This window comes from Peromyscus maniculatus, chromosome 19 (assembly GCF_049852395.1).
Source record: "Peromyscus maniculatus bairdii isolate BWxNUB_F1_BW_parent chromosome 19, HU_Pman_BW_mat_3.1, whole genome shotgun sequence".
Lineage (NCBI taxonomy): Eukaryota > Metazoa > Chordata > Mammalia > Rodentia > Cricetidae > Peromyscus > Peromyscus maniculatus.
The window spans coordinates 55,155,573-55,163,741 of record NC_134870.1 but is presented as its reverse complement, the minus strand read 5'-3'; the positions used below and the strand labels follow the sequence as shown (position 1 = coordinate 55,163,741).

The window sequence follows — 8,169 nt, the reverse complement described above, 5'->3', positions numbered from 1 at the left end:
CTTACTATATACCTGTATAGAAATGACATTACATACCTTGTAAATATGTACAATTATATTATATGTCAATTAAAAATTAAAATATTTTAGCCGGGCAGTGGTGGCGCACGCCTTTAATCCCAGCACTCGGGAGGCCAGCCTGGACTACCAAGTGAGTTCCAGGAAAGGTGCAAAGCTACACAGAGAAACCCTGTCTCGAAAAACCAAAAAAAAAAAAAAAAATTAAAATATTTTTTAAATAGAGATCTATTGTTCTAGATAAAGTAATATTTTTCTCCTTGGTACAATCAACTATTGTCAGCATAATAGGAGCCCGTGGAACCATGTGCTGGCAGAGAATCCTACTAGGCAAGCAACGCATTTGACAGAATGTCTGGCAGGCACCTCTCTCACACACTATCTCAACTTTACAACCTGACCATGAGGGACGTATTGTTGCTGGTTATTTGTTTACACTGTGTCTATGCTTTGCCTCACCTGCCTAAAGCACCTGATTGGTTTAGTAAAGAGCTGAGCAGTCAATAGCTGGGCAGGACAGGATAGGGGCTGGACTTCTCGGGAGAGAGAGGAACTCTGGGAAGAAGAGAGGTGGGATTTGCCAGCCAGACATAAAGGGAGTCAGACGTACAGAATGGAGGAGAGATTAAGACCCATGAGGCAGAACGTGGATTAATAGAAATGGATTGATTTAAGTTATAAGAGCTAGTTGGGAACAAACCTAAGCTAAGGCCGAGCTTTCATAATTAGTAATAAGTCTCTATGTCATTACTGGGGGCTGGTGGTCCAAAGAAAGTCAGACAAGAAAAAAATGACTACAACGTATCATCCTTGTCTCTGCTTTACAGATCAGGAACTGAGCCTGGAAAGGTTAGGAAGTGATGCCGCAGCATGGCTGGAATTCAAACACTGCGCTGTGCCATTTTCCAAAGAAGGCGTTTGTGGGGGCAATAGAAAACAACTGCTCCCCTGGATTTTGAACTCAGTTGGCCTCATGCATTGGTGAGGATTACCCCTACCACCCCTACCATAGGATTTAAAAACTTAAGAGGAGGACTCCTGACCAAATATTTTCCAGTTGGTGTCAAAAAAACACTGCTGCTGTTGACTTCATTCCTTGCAGGAATGATGCATTGAGTTCCAAGGACCTCACAGGATTAGCAACTTTACCAGGCCTAATTCCGTTACCAAAGGGAGTCACACATGGTTATGGGAGAAATAAATAAATAAGTAAATAAATCCAAAAGAAGCAGAAAAGCAAGGTAGAAAGCAAAGACCAGCAATACTGGCTTCCCATGTTGGCTTCTGATCCTCAAAGACCTGATCAACTCCCACATGGAATTCTTCTGACCACTGTGGATGTCAGGTAAAAAATTTATTCTTAGCAAAACCGCAAAGTAAGAACTGGCTCATCAGAAATGCATTATATTCCCAAGCAATGTATCCATAGTGTGAGCTTTCTCCGTCACAAGTCAGGGCCTCTCTGCCATACAGTTCTAGTCCCCGGGCCTCTAGTGTGAGGTGACCAAAAGGTCAAATAATTTGCCCACTTCCTGAAATCTTTTGATCATTTTCCTTTGGCTTCCACAGCCTGTGTGTCTGGTTTTGTTCCTCCTTTGGATGCAGCCATTAGGCTTTCTTCTCCCCTGTGAATCACCCCCTTACTCCCCACTGCTTGGCTTCTGAGGCTTTGGATCTCTGCCTTCCCACTTTGCTCTCCACGGGAAACCACAGCCTCAGTTTCATTTCCAATTGAAGCCTGACATCTTTTCATTGCACACGAGAGCAGCTAAGAACGTTTTCGAATGTAGTTTCCACCAGTGAATGTGCCTGCCAGCAGCCTTCCAAGAAGGCATCCCAGTGTGAGAGGTAAATACAATGAGGTCTTTATTCCAAGCCATACTCCACCAACTAGCAGGTTTACCTGTGTGTAGCATGGGGTTTTCCACCCACCCCAAAGCTTTGTCTTGATCTACCTGACTGGGGTCAGCACATCTCTTTGCTACTTTGGAACAAGGCACCTCACTTATGAAGAAAATTATTCTTTGCCCTTCCACAGCCCCAAAATTTAGGATAGGAGAAGAAATATGAAATGAGTAAATTGGAAACGAAACAGCAAGAGCCAACATTTGATTTTGCTAAGCCATGTGTCTGTGTTTTAGTTGGTTTTCTATTGCTGTGACGGACACCGTACACAAAGCAACTGGGATGGAGTGGTTGACTTTTGCTTACGTTTCCTCATCCCAATCCATCATGGAGGGATGTCATGGCAAATCCTTGTCATCAGGAGCGGAAGAAGGGGCAGTGGAAGGGCAGTGCTGACTGGCTTGCTGCCCATGGCTTGCACAGCCTGCTTTCTTTTTTTTTTTTTTTTTTTTTTTTTTTTGGTTTTTCGAGACAGGGTTTCTCTGTGTAGCTTTGCGCCTTTTCCTGGAACTCACTTGGTAGCCCAGGCTGGCCTCGAACTCACAGAGATTCGCCTGGCTCTGCCTCCTGAGTGCTGGGATTAAAGGCGTGCGCCACCACTGCCCGGCCACAGCCTGCTTTCTTATACCACCCAAGACCACCTTTCCAGGTGCGGCGCTGCTTTCAGTGCTGGCCCCTTCCACATCAATCATTAATCAAGAAAATGCCCTACAGGCCAATCCTATGGAGGCATTTTCTCAACTGAAATTTCTACTTCAGAGATGATTCATGCTTTTTATCAAGTTGACAGAAAACAAAAACAGCTAACCAGGATACTAGGTGCCTATGTTCATATACTCTGCATCATGGAACTTGGCATTAAAAGGACCTAGAATTTGGCTCAGCGCTCGCTCTCTCTCTCTCTCTCTCTCTCTCTCTCTCTCTCTCTCTCTCTCTCTCTCTCTCTCTCTCACACACACACACACACACACACACACACACACACACACACACACACTGCTGCTACAGTTGCTCAGCAAGCCGGTGATGGCAAGCTTCATCTCTGACTCTTGGGTACTCCTTTCTGCTTCACCTGCCAATTTCTCATTTTGAGAACCAGGAAGAAATCCAGCCCCCACTATAAACTTCCCAGACTTGGAAGTTGTTCTTGTTTCACCCCCATTGCTATGATAAAATACCCTGACCCAAAGCAATTCATGGGAGAAGAAGGTTTATTTCAACTCACAATTCCAGGTTGTGGGAAAGTCAAGGCAGAAACTTAAAACAGCTAACGGCATCACATCCAGTTGAAAGCAGAGAGAAATAAATACATTTTTTTTTCTGCCCATAGTGGTCTGGTTCTTCTCACATCAACTAACTTAAGACAATTCCCTCATACTAAAATAAGAAAAAAAGCAAACCATCCCAGTAATTGTCTTAGTTTGGGTTTTTATTGCTGTGAAGTGGCACCATGACCGCAGCTACTCTTACAAAGAAAACATTTAATTGAGAGAATTCATTTATAGTTTCAGAGGTTCAGTCCATTATCATCATGGTGGGGAGCATGGTGGCATGAAGGCAGACATGGTGCTGGAGTAGTAGCTGAGAGTCCTACATCTTGCAGGCACCAGGAAGTTGATTGAGACACTAGGCAGTATCCTAAGCATAGAAAAACCTAAAAGCCTGCCCCTACAGTGATACACTTCCTCCCACAAGGCCATACTCACTCCAACAAAGCAACACCTCCCAGAAGTGCCACTCGCTATGAGATTATGGGGGCCAATTACATTCAAACTACCACATTCCACTTCCTGGCTTCCGTAAGCTTGTGACAATATCATAATGCAAAATTCATTTAGTCCAATTTTAAAAGTCCCCATAGTTAATTACAGTCTCAACAATGTTTTACAGTCCAAAATTCAAAGTGTCTTCTGAGATTCTTAACTGAAATCCCCTATAAAATCAAATAAAAAAGCAGATCGCATACTTCCAGCATATAATGGCACAGGATATATATTACCATTCCAAAACTTAGGGAAGGGAGCATAGTAAGAGAATATTGGACCAAATAGAGTTGGAGATGTGGAGAGCATTTTGACGTCAGACATGGAGATGCAGAGTTTGGGGTTTCACCAGCTGGTTTTCCAATTCGGTTCAGCTTTGTTGACTTCAACACACTTTTTTTCTATTGGGCTGGTTCCATTCCCTGTTATCAGCTTGCTTTGGCAGGTATCCCATGACTCTGGCATCTCTAACATCTTGAGTTCTCCAAGGCAATCTCCAAGTTCTTCAATTTCACATCTTCATGCAATGGTCTCTCTACTAGGCCTCCATTCAGAGACACTCCTGACACATCCCTGGCCTCAGCAGTTTTATTCCATAACTCCTTCCTTCTTTCTATCTTTAACTCTAAACCCAGAACCACATGACCAAGTTCTGCTGCTTACTGGGGCTGGAACATGGTCCCCTCATTCAATTACATCTTCACCAGCTTTCTGTCCTTCATTGCCTAAGCTGGCCTGTCCTGAAACTTGCTCTGTAGACCAGGCTGGCCTCAAACTCAGAGATCTGCCGGTCTCTGCCTTCCCAGTGTTTTTCTTTAGCTCCTTTTCACAAGTTGGAAACTTAGCTGTGTGGGATCTTGCCCTGAGGTCACCGCTCCCTATATTAAATTTCTTAATCTATTTTTCTCCATGAACACAGCACTCAGCTTCATCCCACCTCCTGGTGCTCTTTTTCCCCCTCAAAATTTACATTTTGTAATTCACCCTGCTCAGCTTGCTCCTTTTCATTATAAATCTCTATAAGCATGAAAGTCCTATATCTTGCAGACAACAGAGTCTACACTAGGCTATTTTGAGAATTAATCCAAAACTCTTCACTTTAACCTCAGGCAGACTCTTCAGGCAAGGGCAAAAGGCGGCCATTTTCTTCACCAAAATATCACAAGGATGATCTCTAGGCAACATACTAAAATTCTTCTCCTCTGAAACCTCTTGAGTGAGCCCTTGACAATTCAAATGACTCTTAGCACCACTGTCTTTCATGCTCCTATTAGTATGGTCCCTTAGGCAGTGCTTAGAGCATTCCACTGCTTCCATAACCCAAGTAGCAAAGTCCAAACTCCTCCAAACAAAAACATGGTCAGGCCTATCACAGCAATACCCCAGTCCCTGGTACCAACTTCTGTCTTAGTTCAGGTTTTTATTGCTGTGGAGAAACACCATAACTATGGCTACTCTTACATAGAAAACACTTAATTGGGGTGACTCACTTGCTGTTTCAGAGGTTCAGTCAATTACCATCATTGTGGGGAGCATGGCAATATGCAGGCAGATGTAGTACTGGAGGAATAGTTGAAAGTCCTATATCTTGCAGGCAACAGGAAGTCAACTGAGACACTGGCAGTATCCTGAGCATAGGAAACCTCAAAGCCTGCCCCCACAGTGACACACTTCCTCCAACAAGGCCACACCCACTCCAACAAAGCCACACCTCCCAATAGTGCCACTCCTTATGAGATTATGGGGGCCAATTACACTCAAAGTACCAAAGTAGTCATTTCAAAAGAAGATATTTTTTATATCCTAGGACACTAGACTAACCAGAACTCTCTCCAAGAAGCTAGGTTCAGTTTGGTCAAACAGGTGAGAAGTCCATGCAAGGGATGGTGGTAGGTGAGGTGAAAAGCTAGGTGCTTTCTAGGGCTTACAACTTTGACCCCAGATCTGGGGAAGATGAGGAAGTATTCTGGCAAAAGGAGATTGTATACATTATGGGGAGGAGTGGAATAAGCAGCTATATCTAGGAGAAAGAGAAGCATCCCTAAGGTGAGGGATGCATCCTTGAGTGAGGAAGGGGCACATAGTGAGACCCACCCCAGGCTCTACATGGAAGACTAGTGCTACGGTTGCTGAGGGGCCATGTTCCTGCTGGAGAAAAAGCAGGTGAGCAGAGAGTTCCCTAGAGGGAGTCTGAGACGAGCCTGGGGCTTTGCAAAGGCCAATGGAATTGATAGAGCATAAAGTGAGGGTTGAGAAGAAAGGGATAAAGTATGAGGGAAAGCAGAGTGTGCAGCCCAGAGCTCTGCATGCAGATGCTTGCTCAGGACACGTGAGGCCAAGGCTCACCCTCACACCTCCTGGTGAAATGGATGTGTGTATCCCTCCTCTTCTTTCTCCCCTTCCTCCTTGTCCTCCTCCTCTTCCTCTCCGTCTCCATTGTCTCTCTCCCTGTGCTCATTTCCCCAGTCTTTCTCCTCTCTTCTTTTCCTCCTTCCATTTCTACCACCTCCCTCTTCCACGGCTTTCATTTGGGGAAAGCCATTGATTTGACATTTGTTCCATCTGATTTCCATAGACTCAACATTTAAATTCATCTCTTGAAAATTAAAGTGATTGTATTCCCTTGCACACATATAAATGGACAAAAGGACCTTCTCTTTCACAGAGGATAATTTTTTGTGAAATTTTCTGCACATAGTTTCTTCAAATTGTGCCTGATCTCTCTCTCTCTCTCTCTCTCTCTCTCTCTCTCTCTCTCTCTCTCTCTCTCTCTCTCTCTCTCACACACACACACACACACACACACACACACACACACACATGCATGCACACACATGCAGACATTTGTGCCCCTAAGCTAATTTGGATCATCTTGTCAGATTCGCCTTAGGAGAAACTGTTTTCTTTCCCCATCTCCTTTCTCAACTCTGTTCTTAACAAGAATATCTCACATGGGAAATGTTCACTCTCTGCTCCGCCCCCTGCACTCTGCCATGGTGAGACAGTGAGAATGAGGATGCCTCGATGTTGAGGGGGTGTGCTCACTTGCTCAGGCGCTGCCTCTACCGACACCTGGACAGTCAGTCACTTAGCTCTTGACCACCTTTGAGTAGCCTCATTTTCTCAGTTGTTAGCTTCAGTCCCCAACAAAATCCTGAAAGAATGGGCCTTAGGGTGTGGAAAACACTTCGAAACTCAGAAATAAGATCATGGCAGTGGGGGCGGGGGGGGGATCTGGCAGATGACAGAGCTGACTAGGACTCTCTTAGTATCAAAGGTGGAAAGAAACTAGTGAAGGGAAGCTATGGACACTTTGACACATTGCCTGGACTCAGCCTGGCACATGACAGAGACACGGGTATTTCCAAATCAGTGTCCTGTTTCCCTCAGAGGGAACCACTGTTTTCATTGCCAGTGTTATCATAGGCCTGGGCAAATGTTTACAGATCAGGCTCCCATGAGAGCTGAGATCACTCCTCAATCTGGGGAGAAGAACACCACAAACTGGAGGAGGATGAGTTTGGCCTTGGGAATAGCCCAGACATGGCATCTGACCTATCTGTCCACTTGAGTGACAGAGCCACCATTTTCTCATCTGTAGGTAAGGACAATCTAGCCCACTTCCCAGGCCATCATGAAGGCTGAAGGCCTTTTAGGAACATAGCTCTCCATTAGTGTCCTCAAGCCCCTGTCTTCACAAGCTCAAGGGCAATACAGGCATGCAAATGTACTAAATGCTGAATATGAAATCAATAGAGCCTCAAAACACAAAAACAGAAGTATTAATATGAAAAATATAATAAATGCACCCTAGCCTTTTGTCTCCAAAGCTATACAAATGATCAAGATGCAGCCACAAGAATAAATCACCATGGAGGATCAGAGGAGATTGACATCTAGATGAGATCATCTTCATGGAGTAACTGTGGTGATGTTCAGTTGAATGAATCCTTTTGATGCTCTTCCCCTTGCCATGGTAGTTACCTTAGCTAATAAAATCTTATCCCTCTGGTACCCAGAATTTTCCTTTCCATGGTGATTGTTTCAGAGTGGTCCAAGTAGTCTAGATCCCAAAACTCCTGCTTTTATGTTGGTGGGTACCCACTTTCTCCACTTGACCTGTTGCCAATTGCTGTTGACTAATTTGAGGGAAACAAGCCCCAATATGACATCAACCAAGTGGAAGAGAAGGAGAATCCCAGAACCTGGGTCACTGATGTCACACCTTTATCATTCTGGGATGCTACTAAATGTAGGCTCTTCACACTAGGACCTTGGTTCTCAACCTGTGGGTCAGATCTTAGATATCAGCTATCCTGCATATCAGATATTTACATTACAATTCATAACAGTAACAAAATTACAGTTATGATGTAGCAATGAAAATTTTTTATGTTTGGGGGTCACCACATCATGAGGAGCTGTGTTAAAGAGTCATAGCATTAGGAAGGTTGAGAACCACTGCACCAGGGCTCAGAATTCC

At 44.4% G+C, this 8,169-nt stretch overlaps 1 long non-coding RNA gene across 1 annotated transcript; it reads left to right on the top strand.

The window, feature by feature from the left end:
* Window positions 1–841: 841 nt before the first annotated feature.
* LOC143269498 (uncharacterized) lies at window positions 842–7,700 on the top strand. Its single transcript, XR_013045926.1, has 2 exons — window positions 842–1,363; window positions 7,517–7,700. It is a non-coding gene; the product is annotated as an uncharacterized LOC143269498 (long non-coding RNA).
* The last annotated feature ends 469 nt before the right edge of the window (window positions 7,701–8,169 follow it).